This window comes from Aquarana catesbeiana, linkage group LG05 (genome assembly GCF_042186555.1).
Source record: "Aquarana catesbeiana isolate 2022-GZ linkage group LG05, ASM4218655v1, whole genome shotgun sequence".
Lineage (NCBI taxonomy): Eukaryota > Metazoa > Chordata > Amphibia > Anura > Ranidae > Aquarana > Aquarana catesbeiana.
Genome location: NC_133328.1, coordinates 171,453,279 through 171,477,555, shown reverse-complemented (window position 1 = coordinate 171,477,555; position 24,277 = coordinate 171,453,279).

Genomic DNA, 24,277 nt, shown 5'->3' with positions numbered 1-24,277 from the left:
ATGCCACAGTGGCATTAATATTAATTTAATGCCACTGGTCAATTATTAATTTAATGCCGCTGACCACGGTAACTGATGAATAATTTATTGCCACTGGTCAATTATTAATTTAATGCCACTGGTCAATTATTAATTTAATGCCACTGGCCACGGTAACTGATAAATAATTTAATGCCAATGGTCAATCATTAATTTAATGCCACTGGTCAATTATTAATTTAATGCCACTGGCCACGGTAACTGATGAATAAATTAATCCCACTGGTCATGGTAATTGATGGATAATTTAACGCCACTGGTCACGGTAACTGATTAGTAATTTAATGTCACTGGTCATGGTAATTGATGAATAATTTAATGTCACTGGTCACGGTAATTGATGAATAATTTAATGCCACTGGTCACGATAACTGATTAGTAATTTAATGTCACTGGTCATGGTAATTGATGAATAATTTAATGCCACTGGTCACGGTAACTGCGGTAACTGGTCATGGTAACTGATTAATGTTGGAATGCATCTTTTTCTCTAAATAATAAAAAAAAGCTGTTTATACATACAGTGGAATGTTTTTACTTATTTTTTTGCGCAGCTGAATGTATTTTGGGGTGCAATTCCACATATGCCCATGGCCTGTGTGAGCAATATATCATTTAGTGACAACTTTTTGTAATTTCATTTTTTTTTTTGTCATTATTCAATCACTTGGGACAAAAAATTTTTTTTTATTATATTAAAATTAAGTTTGTTAAAATGGTCGATATTTGTTCAATATTCATTTAAAATAAGTAACAATATTATGCTTAATGGCAAATTCCCCTTTTCTTAGTTTCAATATTAATACATGGGCTTACACATATCTCAAAATTTCTCAATACCTATTGCGCAGTTTTAACCACTTACGGACCACCCGCCGTCGTTTTACGTCACTACTTTGAAGAGGAATACCGTTGTTATGGCAGCAGCTAGCTGCCATAACCCCAGTATCCTCTTCTTCAGTGGGCGGTCTGCTTCAAGATAAAAGTGGTTTCTGTGGCGGATTTTGCTGCTCACATTTATCGGCGGCGGGAGAGGGGCAACCCCCTCCCGCCGCTCTTCAGTGCCCTCCGCCGCATACCAGAGCCATCAGCAGCGGCAGAGGCGATCGTGTCCTGTCCCTGGCTTGGCATGGAGACGAATGAGGGGAAGATGGCCTCCACCCGTCTCCATACCATTGCAGAGCGGAAGCGACATGCAAATGTCACTTCCGCCCATAGCTTTTAAAGGGACATTTTTTTTTTTTTTTTTAAATAACGTACTTTTTTTAAATTGCATTTTCGTGTAGATATGAGATCTTAGGTCTTTTTGACCCCAGATCTCATATTTAAGAGGTCCTATCATGCTTTTTTTCTATTACAAGGGATGTTACAAGGGAAAAATAAAATAAAATTTTAAAACGTGTTCCGTCCGGCCGAGCTCACGTGCAGAAGCGAACGCATACGTGAGCAGCGCCCGCATATGAAAACGGTGTTCAAACCACACATGTGAGGTATTGCCATGATTGGTAGAGCGAGAGCAATAATTCTAGCCCTAGATCTCCTCTATAAGTCTAAACATGCAACCTGTAGAATTTTTTAAACGTCGCCTATGGAGATTTTTAAGGGTAAAAGTTTGTTGCCATTCCACGAGAGGGTGCAATTTTGAAGCGTGACATGCTGGGTATCAATTTACTCTGCGTAACATTATCTTTCACAATATAAAAAAATTTAAACAAAAAAGGAACAAGATGCGCCAACCTCAGTGTAGTATTTTAGCACTCTTTTAATAGGACAAAAAACAAGCCAAATGGCTACTCACAAGGAGAAGATAATAATCGGGCATATAGGAAATGGCGGTCCGGGGTCACTCTGCAGTCCACAATGTGAGGAGCTGAGACCAGCGATCACAGTAACCAGCCGCAGGAAGGTGGAACAGCGGTAGTACCTCTATGGGTATTTGGAAGGCTAGATGGGCTGCACGCTGTGTAGTCTCTATGGCAGAGGTCTCAAACTGGTGGCCCTCCAGCTGTTGCGAAACTACAAGTCCCATCATGCCTCTGCCTGTGGGAGTCATGCTTGTAATGGCCAGCCTTGCAATGCCTCATGGGACTTGTAGTATCCCAACAGCTGGAGGGCCGCCAGTTTGAGACCTCTGCTCTATGGCATCCAGAAACCAGAAACAGGAACCGGAAGTGCGTCTCAGCATGGAACACAAGCTCCGTGAGCCGGAAATGATGTGGCGACCAATCAGATGACACGTTTCACAGCATCCACTGTTTCTTCAGATCTATCTGACCATCCAGGAGGTCAGGTATTTATTGAGTAAGGGGGAGAGCATCCAAATAGGTGGAACCACTGTATTTATCAACAGGATATATATATATATATATATATATATATATATATATATATATATATATATACAGATAAAAATAAAAAGATAATAAAAATAACATAATGTAAATACAAATATGTAGATAAATGATATACAATTAAGAAATCAGATTAAAAAAATCAAATTAAACGGAGATTATTAATAACCAAAAATTGATTAAAATCAATAAAATAGCTAAACCAATTAATTTGTCACCGTCAAAAAGTCAATTGTAAAATCAAGTATAAATTATAATATATAATATACAGTATATAAAGGGATAAAATAGTAGTTGACCACGTGTATTCCATGCTAAAGAAAGGCCAGCATTATACATGTATAATATGTAAGATTTCTAAATGAAATGGGATGCATGTGCATACACAGTAGACTTACTACCACACATAACATGCATATATAACATGGTCCAAAAAAGTATATGCATATACAGTGGGGCAAAAAAGTATTTAGTCAGCCACCAATTGTGCAAGTTCTTCCACTTAAAAAGATGAGAGAGGCCTGTAATTGTCATCATAGGTATACCTCAACTATGAGAGACAAAATGTAGAAACAAATCCAGACAATCACATTGTCTGATTTTTGAAAGAATTTATTTGCAAATTATGGTGGAAAAAAAGTATTTGGTCACCTACAAACAAGCAAGGTTTCTGGATCTCACAGACCTGTATCTTCTTCTTTAAGAAGCTCCTCTGTCCTCCACTTATTACCTGTATTAATGGCACCTGTTTGAACTTGTTATCAGTATAAAAGAAACCTGTCCACAACCTCAAACAGTCACACTCCAAACTCCACTATGGTGAAGACCAAAGAGCTGTCGAAGGACACCAGAAACAAAATTGTAGACCTGCACCAGGCTGGGAATCAATTAGAATTTTTGTCAATTGACAAAAACTATGATGAAAATCAATGCAGATTTTTGTCAACGAACTAAAAAGGAACTAAAATGTGAGGGAGAGACATAAGGGAAGGGGAGTAAAGGGCGCCAGGCCACCAATAGTGCAGCAGGATTTTATTCATATAAAATGTATAAAAACAATCGTAATGCATTCACAAGCTTCAGTGTGAAGGGGGCATAGAATTAGCTTAACCACTTGCTGACCAGCCGCCGTCGCCATACGATGGCAGGTCGGCTCTCCTGCGCATATCGCCGTAGCTGTATGGTGGCTTGAGCAGGCGCAATAGCGGGAGCCTGCCCGCGGTCAGGCAGACTCGATGTCTGCCGGCGACCCCCGATCGCCTAGTACAGAGGCAGAATGGGGATCTGCCTTTGTAAACAAGGCAGATCCCCATTCTGATAGGAGACATGATAGAGATCTACTGTTCCCAGTGATCGGGAACAGTGATCTCTGTCATGTCCCTGCCAGCCCATCCCCTCTACAGTTAGAACACGCTGAGGGACTAGAGTTAACTCCTTGATCGCCCCCTAGTGTTAACCCCCTCCCTGCCAGTGTAATTTTTACATTGATCATTTTTATAGCACTGATCAATGTAATAATGTCACTGGTCCCCAAAAAGTGTTTGTCCGCCGCAATGTCGTAGTCCCACTTTTTTTTTTTTTTACCAAAAATATGTAGAAGAATATATATTGGCCTAAACTGATGAATACATTTTTATTTATTTGAATATGTATTATAGCAAAAAGTAAAAAATTTTTTTTTTTTCAAAATTGTCGCTCTTTTTTTGTTTATAGCGCACAAAATAAAAACCGCAGAGGTGATCAAATACCACCAAAAGAAAGCTTGATTTGTGGGAATGGGTGCAGCGTCGTACAACCACACAATTGTCAGTTAAGGCGACGCAGTGCCATATCACAAAAAATGGCCTGGTCATTAAGGGGGCAAATCCTTCCAGGGCTGAAGTGGTTAATGTGAAGCTGTCAGTAGTGGTAATAATCCCGACTGGAGCTGCTGGGATCATGGAGAGGCAGTAGATGCCAGTGATAAGATCCAGAGAAGATGTCAGAGGGCATCCCTGGAAACCTCGGAAGAACTGTCAGACGGAGCTGTCAAAAGCCTGGGTGTTAGTAGCCAGGAACTGTTTCAGAGGCAAAACCATGCCTCAGCTTGATAATGAAATGGTTCCTGATTGGCTACTAGCACCCAGGTTTTTGACAGCACCATCTGACAGTTCTTCCAAGGATCCACGGTGGCTCTCTGTCTCTGACAGCTTCTCTGGATTTTATTACATTTCATCTACTGCCTCTCCGTGATCCCAGCGGCTCCAGTCGGGATTATTGAATTTGTTTGTAAGCAGACTTCCTGTTAGAGGGTGGCTATGTTTCATTCTCCATGCTCCCACTGTATGTAGTAATGTAACCACCCTCTCCTACTTGCTTCAGAGATTGGATAGGGACCAGGGCAGCCATCAGAAATTTGGGGGCCCCTTACACAGCTTTAGGTCTGGGCCCCCCCCCCCCCGGGCCTGACCAAAAACATTCCTCAAGGCCCACCCACTGGCTGTCCCACCGAATCCACCCGCTGACCACCCCACCAAGTCCTTCAGTGCACCCACTTTTATTATAATACTCTTATAACCTAATATAACCTCCATCCCATGTCCTCTTCCTTCTCCAGTCCCATCTCCTCCATCCCATGTTCTCTTCCTTCTCCAGTGCCATCTCCTTCCTCCCATGTTCTCTTCTTCCTCCACTCCCACATCCTCCATCCCATGTCCTCCTCTTCCTCCTTCCCATGTGCTCCTCTTCCCCTTCCAGTCCCTTCTCCCCCGTTCCATGTCCTCCTCCTCCATCCCATGTCCTCTTCCTTCTCCAGTCCCATCTCCTCCATCTCAGCTCCTCTTCCTTCTCCAGTTTCATCGCCTCTCTCCCATGTCCTCTTCCTCCTCCACTCCCATATCCTCCATCCCATGTCCTCCTCCTTCTCCATCCCATGTGCTCCTCTTCCTCTTCTTGTCCCTTCTCCCCCATCCCATGTCCTCCTCCTCCATCCCATGTCCCCTCCCTTCTCCAGTCCCATGTCCTCTTGCTTCTCCAGTCCCAGCTCCTCCATCCCATGTCCTCTTCCTCCTCAACTCCCATATCCTCCGTCCCATGTGCTCCTCTTCCAGTCCCTTCTCCCCCATCCCATGTCCTCCTCTTCCTTCTCCAGTCCCATCTCCTCCCTCCCATGTCCTCTTCCTCCTCCACACCCATATCCTCAATTCCATGTCCCCCTCCTTCTCCATCCCATGTGCTCCTCTTCCTCTTCCAGTCCCTTCTCCCCCATCCCACATCATCCTCCTTTTGCATTCCCATCTTCACCATCCCATGTCCTCCTCTTCCTCCATTCTATGTCCTCCTCCTCCATCCCATATCATCCTTCTCCAGTCTCATCTCCCATCTATGTCGGTCCTCTCTGGCAGTGTCCTCCCTCTGTAGTCCTTCTATCCCTTCTGTGCCCTCAGTACAGCTCTGATCCAGTCCAGTGTAATTCCTCCAGTATGTACAGGAGAGGAGTGTGGAGGGTATGACAGTGGGCAGTATGTACAGGAGAGGAGAGTGGAGGGTATGACAGTGGAAAAACAGGGAAGGATTTATTTTAATGGCAGTCTGTGGGGTGATGCTGGAGTGATGTTGGGCAGATAAGGGTCCGAATTATGTCAGTCAGCTGGATGTATGAAGTGGCCTGGGGGTGATGCAAGCTGGGGGGGGGGGGAGTAGGGGGCTGAGAAGTGGTCAGATAGTGATATTTATAATAATAAAAAAAAAACTATTGTGCTCTACTAATATATACAAGTTACATAATACAAAACCGGTACTAAAAAAAAACATCCTCCAGAAAATGTAAAGTGTAAATATACAGTATCTCACAAAAGTGAGTACACCCCTCACATTTTTGTAAATATTTTAATATATCTTTTCATGTGACAACACTGAAGAAATGACACTTTGCTACAATGTAAAGTAGTGAATGTACATCTTGTATAACAGTGTAAATTTGCTGTCAAAATAACTCAACACACAGCCATTAATGTCTAAACCGCTGGCAACAAAAGTGAGTACACCCCTAAGTGAAAATGTTCAAATTGGGCCCAATTAGTCATGTGACTCATTCATGTTACAAGATCTCAGGTGTGAATGGGGAACAGGTGTGCTAAATTTGGTTTTATCGCTCTCACTCTCTCATACTGGTCACTGGAAGTTCAGCATGGCACCTCATGGCAAAGAACTCTCTGAGGATCTGGAAAATTGTTGCTCTACATAAAGATGGCCCAGGCTATAAGAAGATTGCCAAGACCCTGAAACTGCTCTGCAGCATGGTGGCAAAGACCATACAGCGTTTTCACAGGACAGGTTCCACTCAGAACAGGCCTCGCCATGGTCGACCAAAGAAGTTGAGTGCCACGTGCTCAGCGTCATATCCAGAGGTTGTCTTTGGGAAATAAACATATGAGTGCTGCCAGCACTGCTGCAGAGGTTGAAGGGGTGGGGCGGTCAGCCTGTCAGTGCTCAGACCATACGCCGCACACTGCATCAAATTGGTCTGCATGGCTGTTGTCCCAGAAGGAAGCCTCTTCTAAAGATGATGCACAAGAAAGCCCGCAAAGAGTTTGCTGAAGACAAGCAGACTAAGGACATGGATTACTGGAACCATGTCCCATGGTCTAATGAGACCAAGATAAGCTTACTTGGTTCAGATGGTGTCAAGCATGTGTGGCGGCAAACAGGTGAGGAGTACAAAGACAAGTGTGTCTTGCCTACAGTCAAGCATGGTGGTGGGAGTGTCATGGTCTGGGGCTGCATGGGTGTTGCTGGCACTTGGGAGCTACAGTTCATTGAGGGAACCATGAATGCCAACATGTACTGTGACATACTGAAGCAGAGCATGATCCCCTCCCTCCGGAGACTGGGCCACAGGGCAGTATTCTAACATGATAACGACCAGAAAAAACACCTCCAAGAAGATCACTGCCTTGCTAAAGAAGCTGAGGGTAAAGATGATGGACTGGCCAAGCATGTCTCCAGACCTAAACCCTATTGAGCATCTGTGGGGCATCCCACAGATGGAAGTGGAGGAGTGGAAGGTCTCTAACATCCACCAGCTCCGTGATGTCATCATGGAGGAGTGGAAGAGGACTCCAGTTACAACCTGTGAAGCTTTGGTGAACTCCATGCCCAAGAGGGTTATGGCAGTGCTGGAAAATAATGGTGGCCACACAAAATATTGACACTTTGGGTCCAATTTGCACATTTTCACTTTTCATGTACTCACTTTTGTTGCCAGTGGTTTAGGCATTATTGGCTGTGTGTTAAGTTATTTTGAGGGGACAGCAAATTGACACTGTTATACAAGCTGTACACTCACTGCTTTACATTGTAGCAAAGTATCATTTCTTCAGTGTTGTCACATGAAAAGATATAATAAAATATTTAAACTCAAAACTCATCACATAAATACAGGGTTACATGAATGGTCATTAATTACTTCACATTATCTGGACATAGTGGTGGGGGGATGTTTGTGCGCTAGCTTGGGAAAATATCTGTCACACTCCCTGTCTCTTCATTCTCCTTGTCTCCTTATCACTGCAATACCTACAAGACAAAACCTAACAGAAACTTTGGCAGCTTTTCTTCCAAGAAGACTTTGCTCAGAAAAAGGTCAGCTCACCTCCTCCCTGTGTCTGTAATGTGAGCAGCCGTCCCGAGCAGAAGTAGCTACAGTGCGTTCCACCCCCCCTCAACACACCGCACTGGTGATCGGAAGAAGGCGGTTAGTCATAGATCTCACAGTGCAGGAGACAGAGGGAGAGAGGAGCTTTGGAGATTCTAAATACATACACCGCTGGTGCAGTGTACATATTTAGAAGTACTGCTGCTGTCCCCACAGTGGCAAGTGTACCCGCCCCCCCCCCCACACACACACACACACTTTCCCTGGGTCCTCAGTCCCAGACATCCCAACCTGCAAAAACTAATTTCAGGGAGGTTTCAAACTCATTTCAGGGAGGTGACACTTCACACCGGCGCAACCCCCCCCAATAAAATTCAACCTTACCAGTGCTAATTAAATGCAGCCTTACCAGTGCCCATGAAATGCAGCCTTAACAGTGCCCATGAAATGCAGCCTGATCACACAGCTGCTGGGGGTGGGCTGCTGGCCCTGTGGTTTAGTTGTTGGGGTATGGCTGCTGGAGCCAAAGATCTGGCTGCTGGAGCTGGGCTCCTGGTCCTGGGGTCTGGCTGCTGGTTCTGGGGTCTGGCTGCTGGGGCCAGGGGTCTGGTTGCTTGAGCTAAGCTGGGGTCTGGCTGCTGTACCTGGAGCCTGGGGTCTGGCTGCAATGGGGCTGGTGAGCAATCCCAGTCAGAGAATTCCCTAGAAGAAAGGCAGTGGGTGGAGGCAGAGAGAAGACTGGGCGCCCGTGATTTGCAGGCTGTAGCAATTAGAAGAATAAAAATAACTTTCCCGAGTCAAGCGGACTCTCTTTACTTCGGGTGCACCTGCACAATAATCTCCTGTGCGACAAGTACATGACACTCCCGGTCTGCCCCGGCAGATTGATATTGAAGAGACCAGGTCTGTCAAGTACTTGTCGCACAGAAGATCACTGCGCAGCGGCACCCGAAAGTGGAGAACGAGTCTGCTTGACTGGGGAAAGTTTTTCTTTTAATTGCTACAGCCTGCAGATCATGGGTGGCGCACAGTCTTCTCTCTGCCCCCGCCAACCCCCCTCCTTCCCTTGGCCGGACTGACCGACCTTAAAAAAAAAACTACTCTTGCAGCAGCCAAAGCAGGCTAGGGACAGCAGTATGGGCTGTCTCCCCCTCTGCCTTAGCTCGCAGCGCCTTACATCCGCCTGTCACTCAGCCACAGACAGCATGGCCATACTCCATATGGCCGCTCGGGCTGCTCTGTCTGCCTGTGGCTGAGTGACAGACCCAGCCGGGCCGATTTTTTTGTCAATGCACATGTCTACTTCCGAGGCCAATTGACAGGCAATGAGGAGACATTATGTCGCCTCCTGATTTAACCCTGTAAGTGCCAGACTACTGCGCTGCATTGTGGTTTTGGGGCACTTGCAGTGCGCCCCCAAAGAATTAAACTAGTCATATTCAGTGGCGGTAATGCCCATTGAATGTGAGATGCAGTTTCATTTTTTCCCTGAGCTGTGGCATGTGTACAGCCCTGAGTGGCTGCATGCTCAGGTTCAGGTGGATGGTTGAGGGGTGGTAAAACCATGGCTCCTACTCGTGGTTTTAACATCCTCTAGCCGCACATGTGAACAAAACCTAAGAAACAATTTAATGCAAAATAGATTACAGAGCCATTAAGTAGTGGATGTGTATGGATTATTTTTGGAGAATAAGGATATTGTTTAGTGTCACTTTAAACTTAAAGGTTAACAAAATGTTATTACAAAATTACTATATATATTTCCTTTAAGTTTCTCAATTAAAACAGATGATACCATATATATATATATATATATATATATATATATATATATATATATATATATATATATATATATATATATATATATATATATATATATATATAAAATGATATTGTTCATGAAGTTTGAAACTCTATTTACCGTATATACTAATAGAAATATTCTATGCATCCAAGGCCGCAGTACGTATGGATGAGTTTTGTTTTAAGCTGAGCTATTAAGACCTGCAGCACAATAGTAATTACCATGAAATGGAAATGAATCCTTCGCAATTATTTACTTCATGGGCCACCGTTGGCACACCATTTTCTAAGCATTTGGCAATTATTTAGTTTTTCAGCAACTTTCTTGTATTTTGCTTTCCTTGACTACTTAGAATAACTTAAAAACGGTTACTGTTTATTGATAGCGTTACATCAAATATGCTGTGCCGTGGTGTGCAGCGATTATGTTAATGCATTATGTGTATTACTAGCAATTTCACGTTTGGGCACCATAATGAAATATAGGCTGTAATGTAAGCAGTCAGCAGTAATCACTAAAGAAAACAAAACACAATGATTAGTTGAAAGTATTACATTTATTTCTGAGAATTTCTCACCTGGCTGGTTCACGCTGTCGGTGGCGAGAGAAATAAAACATATTCTGGCAGTTAATGTTAGAATAAGGTGGAATGATCCCACGCTAAATGTTCTCACCCAGAGAGATTCTTGTATTAAGTTTTTATTATTGAAAGACATATACTTTATAAAGTAAACCACTGTTAGAAAAAAGATTTGTTATCCAGCATACCCATGTAAGGTGCCAGTATGTATATAGCCTCAGTTTTTCATTCCACACCTAGGACCCCTCACTTTCAGTATGCAAAAAGTGACTTTCAGAAAGTCAGAGCCATATTTTCCTTTCATTTGTAAAACAAGTGTCTCATAGCACCAGGGCTGGATTTAGCGTATTTTATCTGGGGGTGCCGTATAAAGTCAGGGGGCACAATGCCAACACTGTGTGTGATTCACTGACAGTCTGTCTCACTGTGTCATGACCTGGGAAACACTAGTATGTGTTAGACTGTCATTGGATTGGGGTGATTAAACAGGACATGTGTCCCACTATATCTGGTATTCCTATCAGAGCCTCCCTTTACTTTGGGAGTCCTCATCAGATTCCCTCTTTACATCAGGGTCCTCATCAGAGTGCCCCCTCATATTATAGTCACCACCAGAGTTCCCTCTGGCATCAAGGTCCCTACCAGAGTGCCTCCTTACATCAAGGTTCCCACAAGAGTGCCCCCCTACATCAGGTTCCCCCTTAGAGTGCCCCCTTATATTAGATTCACCACTAGATTTCCCCCTTACACCAAGGTCCCTACCAGAGTGCCCCTTTACATCACGGTCCCCACCAGAGTGCCCCCTTACATCAAGGTCCCCAGCAGAGTGCCATTTTACATCAGGGTCCCCACCAGAGTTCCCCCTTACATCAAGTGTCTGAAACAGAATGCCCCCTTATATCAGGTGTCCCAATCAGAGTGCACCTTTACATCAGATTTTCCCTACATGGCTTGTCCTAATGAGAGTGCCTCCTTACATCAAGATTTCCACTAGTGTGCCCCCGTTACATCAGGGTCCCTACCAGAGTGCCCCCTTACATCAGGGTCCCCATCAGAGTGTCCCCTTACATTAGGGTCACCATTAGATTTCCCCCTTACATAAAGGTCCCTACCAGAGTGCCCCCTTACATCAGGGTCCCCACCAGAGTGCCTCTTTACATCAGAGTCCCCACCAGAGTGCCCCCTTACATCAGATATTCCGTACATGGATTGTCTTAATGAGAGTGCCTCCTTACATCAAGGTTTCCACCAGAGTGCTCCCTTACATCAGGGTCCCTACCAGAGTGCCCCCTTATATCAAGGTCCCTACCAGAGTGCCCCCTTACATCAGGGTCCCCATCAGAGTGCCCCCTTACATTAGGGTCCCCATCAGAGTGCCCCCTTACATTAGGGTCCCCATCAGAGTGCCCCCTTACATTAGGGTCCCCATCAGAGTGCCCCCTTACATCAGGGTCCCCATCAGAGTGCCCTCTTACATTAGGGTCCCCATCAGAGTGTCCCCTTACATTAGGGTTTCAACTAAAGTTCCTCTTGCATAAGGGTCCCCACCAGAGTGCCCCCTTACATCAGGGTCCCCACCAGAGTGCCCCCTTACATCAGGGTCCCCACCAGAGTGTCCCCTTACATCAGGGTCCCCACCAGAGTGCCCCCTTACTTCTAGGTCCCCACCAGAGTGCCTCTTTACATCAGAGTGCCCACCAGCGTGCCCCCTTACATCAGGTATCTGAATCAGAATGCCCCCTTTATATCAGGTGTTCCAATCAGAGTGCCCCTTTACATCAGGTATTCCCTTACATAGATTGTCCTAATCAGAGTGCCTCCTTACATCAACTGTCTGCATCAGAGTGCTACCTTATGTCAGTTGCCCCCATTGGACTGGTTAATGGATCAGTGGATGCACTTTTAGAGATCTGGGGAGCACAGCTAAAATCCCCTAGATCTGGCCCTGTACTGCACTGTGGTAGAAGCTTGCAAACAGTAGGACAGTTTTCTGATTGGATTATTTTTCATGGTGCACACATTTCCGCAAAATGCTGTTGTTTTGTAAATAGGCCCAAAAGCATTTATCATTTAACATTTTTAATGTGATCGTATTTCCACCATTTGCATTATCATGATAGTATTTATAGCTTGATAGCATACTTTTTTTACACTGATTGCAAAAATAACATCTAAAGTTTATGGTTAATGCTAGAGATTAGGTTTAGATTAAGGATTAAATCTAGGAGTTAGGTTCAGATAATGGGTTAGGTTAATATAATAATATAATATAAGGGTTTGATGTGATAAAAAGAATTTGTGCTCATCTAAAACCAAGGCTCTTTTCAGAAACTGAAAATCAAAGTATATCTGAAGCCAAATCCCCTTTTTTATTTTGAATGTTTATCTACAGTCATTTTTACAGATTTTTTTATTTACAGTCATTTTATCAACAGCATTTACTTATTTGTGCTGTCTCTGTCCCATTGGGGAGATTTCAGTCAGATCTGGTGAAGAAGTGGTGTTGCAGCTATTTAAACAAAAACTCTACTGCATGTTATAAAATATCGCAGCTTGTGATTATCAAAGACCCAGGTTTGCAAAAGTTGTATTTGCAATACTGATCAGTGCAGGTGTTTTTTGGTGCAATTCCAGGGTTTGAGGTTCTCCTGACCCTGCTGCCTGAACTGCATGGGATCAAATGCATGTTAGCTGATAACAGTACACGGTGTTCTTCAGCAAACCAGGGTGAGTATATCTTGGACGATTTCTAATAATTGTAATGCAGTCTTCCTTTGTTCATATCTACAGATTTTTAACATATTCCCACAATGCATCTTTGAGAAGCTGTTCCGTCATTTGCATACTATAACGAATATATAAATTCCTTCCTACACTTTGAAGTTGATCTGCCCCACAATCAGTGGGGCCTTTCCAGTATACTATATATATATATATCTGTCTCTTCAATGTGATATATTTTTAATAGCCAATCAGAGACTGAGTAAGCGAATGGGCTTTTCCACTATGGACAGTTATGTGATACCTTTTGAATGAAATAGGATTGGAGTGAAAAAGTAGCTGAGAGGGAGGGTATGTTAATACCTGAAATCACATAATGTCATAAACAATTCTACAAAATGATTGCCTGCACATGGCCAGCAAAACTTATTTTTTTTTCTTTAAAACATCTCCTTCCTAAACCTGGAAAGGTAAATTTGCCACACAGATGGAACCATTAATGAGAGTCCAGGGTCATGTGATGCTTGATGCTTGATGAATTTACATAAAACAAGAATTAAGGCTAAATGACACTGAGCAACAGTTTGGTGTCAGTCACAGGCTTGTATTTCAGCCTATTATAGATGTCGACTTAGCATGTTAGAATGGTGGTAAGTTTGTTACTGTAGTGGGTCGGAAAATTCGCTGGTAGCTGCTCCAATAATTCTGTGTTCAGAGAGAAATTGTGCATGTCAACATGCCTCCCCTGCACCCTAGGCAATAACTATGCCCCAAGATATCATAGAGTAGAGATTATGCCCAAGATAGCATCCCTAGGTGTCTCTTGTTCACCGGAGAAGAAGAATTGGGTACAGTTAAAGGTGAAACTCAAAAATCATAAAGCAAAGTGAATTGAGGGGAAAATCTAATCCAGTGCTGACAGCACATAGCAGAAGCATGTAGGTGGCTGCCTATTAGGTACATTTTCCAAATGAGAAAATGTAAATGTAAAATGAAAATGTACCTAATAGGCAGCCACCTACATGCTTCTGCTATGTGCTGTCAGCACTGGATTAGGTTTTCCCCTCAATTCACTTTGCTTTATGATTTTTGAGTTTCACCTTTAACTGTACCCAATTCTTCTTCTCCCGTGAACAAGAGACAAATCATGGCAAGCATAGCTTTGTTCCCTGCAACCATGTGTCACAGTATTTGCCATTGAGGATACCCATCACGATGGTAGGCAAACAGTGTGTCACAGGGGGGAAAAATGTTAAGGGGCCAAATTCTGGGTGATATTAGCACATGAAGGCACCCTGATGGGGTCACTAAGCTGAAAATCTTATCTGATTTGGTGCCTTGGGTTGCTAGTACTTCATTAAATGATTTACCAATTTAAGTTTTACTTTAAAGCAAACATGGGAATGTTAACTGCCGTTCAACCAAAAGTGCAAGCACCTATTGTTGTACAGGGCACCTGGAAACTGGTCTTACTGTGCTGCAGCAAAAGACCAACTTGAGTAGTACCTGGCACAAGCACAGGTCCTCATACTATATTTACTCTTGACCCATCACAGCAATGTTTAACCTCTCTAGCCAATGCAATTCAGGTGAGTCTGGAAAAAATGAACCAACACCAGGGATGATGACAGCAGGTCACTGGTTAGTTTTTGGTGTAATACCTTTTTTTGTATAAGAATAGTCTACGTATACTGACATATTCCCAAGGAGCTCAGGAACAGACTCTAGGCCCCTTCTTAGGATACAGACTAAAACTGCATGCACTTAAACCTAGCACTTGGTAAATATTTTTTTTAATTGTTTTGTAGTGTATGTATTTAATGTATAGCTTATTAAAAAAAAAAATTGTTGCTTTACCAAAATCAAAGAAGAAATAAAATATCCTTCATGATACTTTGTAATAGGAATTCAGAATTCAGTGTTTGGTTTTTAGAGCGCATGTGCCTTGTAAATGAATTGGTGAGTAGCCAAGGAGAACTGACATTCATTTCTTTTCAGTGGTGAATTTCATTGTATTCGACGTAGAGAAAGGTTTTCATAATATTTTAACCACCAGCTGTTAAGTACCTTTTCTTAAACAAAACCCCGGCATGCTTCCCAGCTTCGATTAACATCTAAGAACAAAATATATGTGATCTATAAATAGGGCCATGCGTCCCAATGAAAACATTTGGAAAACAATGTCTAAAACAGAGAATAAAAAATGCCAGGCCATATTAAAAGTGGATGAGGCATTAACTATTTATGGATGACATTTGTGGTCTGTTAATGAAGTGAATGTTTGGCTTAACAGCATCAGTGCCACCACACCACAGTAAAGGCCTTAACACAACTCCCACAGAAAACAATTGTTTTCTAGGTTGCTAAAGCTTTTTTAACCAATGCAGCTCTTATACCTGTATACCCATATAAACCAGAGCAATTTTTACATTTCCATTATGAGCCTGGCGATAACCTTGTCTTAAGGTTGATTTGACATCGCAAAGTAATATATATATATTATTTTATTTTGGGGATCAAACCAGACTTTCTTTTGGCAATACCGTACTGCAAAAATGATTTGCTATGTAATCTATAGACAAAATGTTGTTTTTCTATATTGACCATTGTTAGTTTAAAAAAAAAAAATGGTTTTACTGTAAATAAAAAGTATACATTATATAACTGGTTTAGTTTAAAATGACACTAAAATTACATTTCTAGTGCAAAGCATGGTAAAGCTATTTGCAAATGAAAAGAGCTTTTTTCCAATTTTACATTTTTTTTTTTTTTTTGTAACACTGAAAATATTACATACAAAATAAATGAAAATGAAAAAAAAAATGTTTTTAAAAAAAATAGAAAAAAAAAAGTCAAAAAGCAGAAAATATTAGATAAGGAGAGAAATAGGGCTGATTATTAAAAAAAATACTTGTAAGACTTCTAAGATTTCATTATCAGATCAAATGTCAAACCTTTGATCCACATATGAATGAAATAGTAAATGAAACAATACACAAACAAGCAATCACTTCCAGCGCTATGGGGTCCTCTGAGGTTAGACTAGATGGTGAACAACAGCAATTCCACATTCCAAGCGGCTGCAGCCCTCCTCAGACGGAGTAATTTAAAGTGAAACTACAAAAACAAAGGGACAGGAAGACGCACGCACCTAGTGCATTACCAACAACATTTATTTGATGATAAAAGACTGCTACAAATGCATACTCACAAAGTAGCAACTGGTAAAAGACAATGGACCACAAGATACCATGCGGTGCGAATGCACATACTCCAATTACATCATAGGGGTGTATAACTGATGTGTTTCAGGGGCACATCCCCTTCCTCACAGCTAGACAACACTGAACAGGTGCTTAAAAAAGGTAATTTGCTGTAAACCCCCACCCCAAAAAAGGGGGGAGGGGTTGGGGGACAAAAAGGCATTCCTTGAGGCGTCATGAATTTTCTATTAATTTTGTAATGCCTGTCTGTGTCCAAATATATGCAAATACAAAAGTTTTTTTCCCCCAAGCCCTCGTCCCCTTTTTTTTGGGGTGGGGCATACAGTTATGACCTTTTTAAAGCCCCTGTTCAGTGTTGTCTAGTGTAGTCTAGCTCTGAGGAAGGGGTGCACCCCCAAAATGCATCAGTTATACACCTTATGATGTAAATTGGAGTATGTGCGTTCACACTGCATGGCATCTTGTAGTCCATTGTCTTTTACCAGTTGCTACTTTGTGAGTATCCATTTGTAGCAGTCTTTTATCACCAAATAAATGTTGTTGGTAATGCACTAAGTGCGTGCGCCTTCTTGTCCATTTGTTTTTAAAGTAAATGAAATAATACATTGTTACTAGGGATGAGTGGAATGTATGCCTTGAAAAAGTATTCACACCCCTTTAAATTTTTAATATTTGCCATGTTACACCCAAAAAACGTAAATGTATTTTATTGGGATTTTATGTAATAGACCAACACAAAGTGGCACATAATTGTGAAGTGGAAGAAAAATGATAAATGGTTTTCAACATATTTTACAAATAAATATGTAAAACGTATGGCATGCATTTGTATTGAGCCCCCCTCAGTCAATACTTTGTAGAACCACCTTTCACTGCAATAACAGCTAGAAGTCTTTTTGGGGATGTCTCTACTAGCTTTGCACATCTAAAGAGTGACATTTTTGCCCATTCTTCTTCGCAAAATAGCTCAAGCTCTGTCAGATTGGATGGAGAACTTCTGTGAACAGAAAATTCTTGCCACAACTCTCAATTGGATCTTGGTCTGCATTTTGACTGGACCATTCTAACACATGAATATGCTTTGATCTAAACCATTTCATTGTAGCTATGGCAATCTATATAAAAAAATATACATGATACAGGCCCCGATGTGTTTGACACATCGGGGCCTGTATCATGTATATTTTTTTATATAGATGATTTTTTATTATCTTTTGTCAATGTCTTTGTATTATATGTATTAAAAGTGACACTTTAAAAAAAAAAAAAAACAAAAAAAAAAAAACAGTGTAAAAATGAAAAAAAAAAAAAAAAAAGAAAAAATAAATAAGAAAAAAAAAAAAAATTTAAGCGCACCCCGTCCCGACGAGCTCACGTGCAGAAGCAAACGCATACGTGACTTGCGCCCGCATATGAAAACGGTGTTCAAACCACACATGTGAGGTATCGCCACAATCGGTAGAGCGAGAGCAATAATTCTAGCCCTCTCCTCTGTAACTTAAAACATGCAACCTGTAGAATTCTTTAAACGTCACCTATGGAGATTTTTAAGGGTAAACGTTTGTCGCCATTCCACGAGTGGGGGCAATTTTGAAGTGTGACATGTTGGGTATCAATTTACTCGGCGTAACATTATCTTTCACAATATAAAACAAAAACAAAATTGGGCTAACTTTACTGTTGTCTTGTTTTTTAATTCAAAAAAGTGTACTTTTTCCAAAAAAGTGCGCTTGTAAGACCGCCTGCGCAAATACGGTGTGACAGAAAGTATTGCAACGACTGCCATTTTATTCTCTAGGGTGTTCAAAAAAAAATTATAATGTTTGTGGGCTCTAAGTAATTTTCTAGTAAAAAAAACAGTTTTTAACTTGTAAACAACAAATCTCAAAAAGAGGCTCGGTCCTTAAGTGGTTAAATACCTAGAGTCAGCCCTGCTGGGGAGGAGTTATCAGGTGGAAGAACTGGGAGGTGGAGTACTAGCTGTTGTGATCTTTGAGGAAGCTCCCCAGTCTGGGGGGGGGGTGACCTTGGGCCTGGAGCTCGGGAGTAGAAGGAACCCTCGTACAAACAACAGGGGTGTTCTGACCAGGAGCAGGAGAGGACAGTGGAATGTACTGCCAGGCAAAGTCTCCAGGAGGGATCCACCAGGTGTTGGTGAGTGGCAGGCACAATCGGGAGAGTCAGGAGAGCTGGGAAGGGAGTGGACTGGGAGTGTGCAGTCTGAGATTAATGTAGAGCCAGCGGGAGAGACTGTGATATCATGAGCAGTGGAGACAGGCAGCTGCAGCCAGGTGGGCTGGCAGGGCCAGAAGAGCACTAACTGGGATCAGTAGTCTATCTAATACAGCTAGCACCAAAACTTTCCATTCTTTTTGCTACACCAAAGGGGCCCACGGTCCCTGCCCGCAAAGGGCTTTTGCTAGAGCCTGGCTGAAGCCAGTGTCAGGCCTAACCACGTGCTAGCTGTGCCTAAAGAGTTGTGCTGGAGGAAGAGGAGAGTTTATAATTTGCCCCAAACTATGCAAAAGAATCTTTCTGAGCACCCCATGAATTCCTTAACCCCATCCCAGTTATAGTCCCTCGATAAAAACACAAAACAAAGCTAAGGAACTGTTCATTGTCTTGGAGTGTCTGGCAAGTGAATGCCGGGCTGGGCAGGGTGACAAGTGGACCACAACATTCAGCAGCCCCTACAGGGGTACCTCTACAGCTGTATTTTTTCTGAGAATAAATTACACACAAGTGGACTCTATTTACTAATTAGGTAACTTCTGAAGGCAATTGGTTCCACTAGATTTTAGTTAGGGGTATCAGAGTAAAGGGGAATACAAATGCATGCCACACTTTTCACATATTTATTTGTAAAAGATTTTTAAAAACCATTTATCATTTTCCTTCCACTTCACAATTATGTGCCACTTTGTGTTGGTCTATTACATAAAATCCCAATGAGTACTGTCCATGATACTTTTTTTATTTGCGCTAACATATCATTTTTCATGGACGAGCTTTCAGGGTGTGTACCCTTCTTCAAGGTCCAAGCAATACTGATTCACAAAACTGATTTTTGTAATTCAGTACTGCTACACCTTCTTCCTGTGTACAGATTCACTTCCTGGCCAATGTATATTGCTTCCTGCTTCAGTGTGTGTGTATATATATAGATATATCTATATATATATATATAGATATATCTATAGATGTAGGTTCTTGTGTCCACCAGCAGAGAGAAGTTGGGTAGATGCCACACTCCCAATTCTGGAGGCATAATAATGGTCTAGCACAAACACCTTTTTTCAGGAATCAGGAATCTTCAAACTACGGCCCTCCAGTTGTTCAGGAACTACAATTCCCATCATGCCTAGTCATGTCTGTGAATGTCAGAGTTTTACAATGCCTCATGGGATGTGTAGTTCCCCAAAAGCTGGAGAGCCGTAGTTTGAAGATTCCTGATTCCTGAAAAAAGGTGTTTTTTCATGTGCCTTGTATAATGCCCAAGAAATATCGTTTGGAAAATACAAGTGGGTCATTGCACATCTACATTCCAAACTTGGCACTTAAGATGGTCATGCACTATGCACTCTGATTGACCAATCTCTGTACAACTCGATATTTAGGCAAAATAGGTAACAGGAAGACGCACTTAAACAATGAATTCAAATTATAGGAAATCAAACAGGCTCTTGCACTAAATCTAATTTATTTAAGATCTAACTGATTGCAGTGTATGGTCACCTTTAAAGATCAAGATATGAAAATATTAATTTATTGGGTTTAGAAACTCTTCTCTGTTCTTTGTAATGTATTGAAAGATTTGGGTAAAAAAAGAAAAAAACACATTTCAAAGATATATTAGAAGTGATAGGAATGAGATTAGCATCAAAAGGATTAATTAACTGAGAACACCTACTAATTGCCTAAAAAGACACATCCAATGAGATGAAATTAACCAATTGTATTGGGCGTGCACTATTATCAATGAGAAAACCGCAGTTATCCTAGCGACAATTGCAGTTTACATATGCGGGTATTTATTATCGCTATTTGCGCTTCAACGTGCGCCTGTTCGCATGTTCAATTAATGACTTTTCCGGCGCACAAACTAATGTATGAACTGGTCCAGTGCCTTCTTCTTAGTAAATCACCCCCTTAGAGTTTTTGTCAAGTCTTTTATTAAAAATAAAACAAAAAAAAGTCCCATGATGTACATCCATCATCATGCATGTGTTCCAGAATCACTGCAGTTAGCCATTCCCAAGAAGCATATAAAAGGTAAGAAATATTTTTAACCTCTTGGTGCCAGCTGCATGCAAATATGCAGCCTCTAGGCGGGTAGGCCTTGGTGCCGAGCGGCTGCATATTTGCGCCACTTGCAATCGGGAGCTTTCCGTTTCTGTGACCATCGTGATAGCCAATCATGGAAGTCACATGATCCTAAACCCTGCCCCACCTCCTGGCATCCTAAACCCCTTAAAAAGCCGGGACTCTCCAAGGGGTTAAAAATCATACACTGTGTAAATGGAAATGTTAATAGTGTCTTAGCAGTACCTTAAAAAAAAAAGAAAAAAAATCTTGAATTTCACCTGAAAAATATCAGGTCACTTCCTGTGCCTAGGCACTCCTGTGCCCAAAGTCTCGTCTCATATCTGTATATCATCAGTGTAAGATCATCTAAAGCAGTGCTACTTATGATTGCTAGTCTTACTAGATTGTGAGAGTTGATGACACTACTGCGCTGCTCACTGTTCTCCATGCTAGAGAGCAAGCTCTACCTGGGGGCATCCAGTGCAAGGCTCTCCTTGCTTCTGCTTCATTCATTCAGTGGGTCTGTAATTGATGTTCCTTTACTGCTGCTTCTTGAATTTTACCTTACCAGTCATCAGTAGTTATTTCTCACATTAGGAAGCAAAGACTTGCTTTTCTACCCAGATGGTTGCCTTCATACAGAGGCCGCAATTCAGAACAAAAATGAGGTATACCATAAGAACACCACAACAATATAACGCCAAATAATTTTTAAAGTAGAAATACAGTCAAATATTAAGCTTAAACTTGTTCTCACCCCTATTTTATGCCCTGTACTAACTACTGTGTAAAGGAAAGATGTCCACATACTTACCTATTCTCAAGGACGGTGCTCTGGTCCAGTCACGTGATCTCATAAGCGGGTGGCTTCAGTAAAGAGGAGAGATCTCTGACAACTGCTGCAAAGCCTGGGCGATGATGACACCCATAGGCTGTCAGTACATCAGGATTGATCCTTTTTCACATATATACCATCGTTTTTGGACTCTAACTTTCCTACAGACTAAATAAGATACACTGATTTAGCTTTCTGCCAGCAAAGAAATTTACATTTTGGCCTAAATTTATGAAGAACAATTATTTATTTGCAAAATTTTACAACAAATAAAGAAAAACATTTTTTTCCTCAAAATTCAGTCTTTTTTTGATTATTTAGCAAAAAATACAAAACGTAGTGGTCATTAAATACCAACAAAAAAAGCTCTATTTGTGTGAACAAAATGATAAATATTTAGATTGGGTACAATGTTGCATGACCGCGCAATTGTCATTCAACGTGCGACAGCACTGAAAGCTGGCCTGGGCAGAAAGGGGTTAAAAGTGCCAGGGATTGAAGTGGTTAAGCTTAGTTTCTACTGTAGTGGGTGCCCCGCAATATCCCGTGGCCTGGCCAAGCTGGCAGATATTCTTCTGTGAGGGAGAAAGTGCCTGTCAGTTTCTGCAGGGGAATTTCCCCCCTCCCTTCTTTTTCTTTCACTGACACACACAGAGCTGCTCCCTCTGCACCCTCCCCGGTGTCCATATTGGCAGGAGGAGGAGAGCCTTTTACAGGAGCAATTACAGGAGCAAATCAGAAGAATTTAACAAGCAGCAGCTGCAAAGGATTCTGGGATATGTAGTCCCCATCTAAAACAGCTCCATAGCTTTCTATGGAGACAGAACTACAATAGTCAGTCTGCTCTGGGGGCAAAGGAACTAGAGACTCCATCTTGCTGATCTCAGACTACACAAGGGACAGGAAGAGATTAGACCTAGGGGAGAGGTTCTGCCTCCCAGGTCAGTCCAACCCGTGATTTCAGGCATCCACAGCCAGTGGGGACATCAGCCTGAAAGAGGAGGATTCCAGGTGAATATCCAGACGCACCTGCACCGATTGTGTGAAGCGTTCCAGTGTGAGGTGACCAGTCGGGTCACTAGAAGAGTCTGCCTGTTTCAGGGTGAGAGGGCTTTTCCCCCCTTTGCAGGAAACAAGGACACTGCACACAGATAAAATTGTATGGACACTGTATACAGACATCATCACTCCTAGTCACTTTGCTGACACCTATAGTGCCACAGGACACAAGTCCATTCAGATACAGAGACACTGTATACAGACACCATTGTCCTTTCACCTTGCTGAGGAAGATTCTGCATTCTTTACTTGATAATCTGTGCCAGTTGTGTTATTTGTAAACAAAGCCAAAGATATATCCAAGGAAAAAAAAACAAGCTTACTACAGTTGTGATGTTTGGTGTACCAACAAGAGTGGCTAACTGAAGATACAAAGCCTCGTCTTTCTTCAAAGGGACTGAAGTTACTAGTGCCATACAGGCCCACACACACATACTCAGGGCTCTGTGTATGCAGTGGGTGTGTGGGACAGTTTATCTGGAAAGCTAAGCCATTAAATAATGATTTGAATACAGTGTTTGTAGTTGGGCCTGTAGTGTCAGGAGACAGAAGAGAGAGCTCTGACATAAAGAGGGTCAATCTTCTGCTCTACTCCTGCCTGGACCCATAGAGCCAAATTTGAATAGCGGTAACCAATCCGATATAAAGTGTCATATTGTGATTTATTTGCCATTTAGGTGTGCCTCTGCTCTTGGGGACATTCTCAGGTTTGGAACCCCTGAAAGCAGCTTGAATATAGTATTGAGTAGGGATGAGCAAAACACCCAACCCCCCCCCATTTCCGTTTGCACCAGAACTTGCGGACAGGTAAAAAATGTGTGCAAACACCGTTAAAGTCTATGGAACACAAACATGAAAAGTCAAAAGTGCTAATTTTAAAGGCTTATATACATTTTATTGCCATAAAAAGTGTTTGGGTACCTGGGTCCTACCCCAGGGAATATGTATCAATGCAAAAAAAGTTTTAAAAACTGAAGTTTTTCAGGAGCAGTGATTTTAATAATGCTTAAAGTGAAACATTAAAAATGAAATATTGTGTCTGGTGGTGTCCTTAGTATGCCTGTAAAGTAGCGCATCTTTTCCCTGCTTAGAACAGTGCCACAGCAAAATTACATTTCTAAAGGAAAAAATGTAATTTAAAACTGCTCGCGGCTGTAATAAATTTTCGGATCCCGGCAATATACATAAAAATCATTGAAAAAAATGCACCAAATTTTTTTAAAAAGTTGCGTGAGGGTCCCCCCAAAATCCATACCAGGCCCTCCAGGTCTGGTATGGATATTAGGGGGAACCCTACACCAAAATGTAAGAAAAAACGGTGTGGGGGTCCCCCCAAAATCCATACCAGACCCATGTCCAAGCATGCAACCTGGCAGGCCGTAGGAAAAAGGGGGGATGAGAGAGCGCCCCCTTCATCCTGAACCATACCAGGCCACATGCCCTCCACTCAACATGGGGAGGGTGTTTTGGGGTCCCCCCAAAACACCTTGTCCTCATGTCAATGAGGACAAGGGCCTCTTCCCCACAACCCTTGCTTGGTGGTTTTGGGGGTCTGTGGCCCGATATAAAGTGTCATATTGTGATTTATTTGCCATTAGGTGTGCCTCTGCTCTTGGGGATATTCTCAGGTTTGGAACCCCCTGAAAGCAGCTTAAATATAGTATTGAGTAGGGATGAGCAAAACACCCCCCCCGGTTCGTCACGTCACAGGTCCCAGAAGA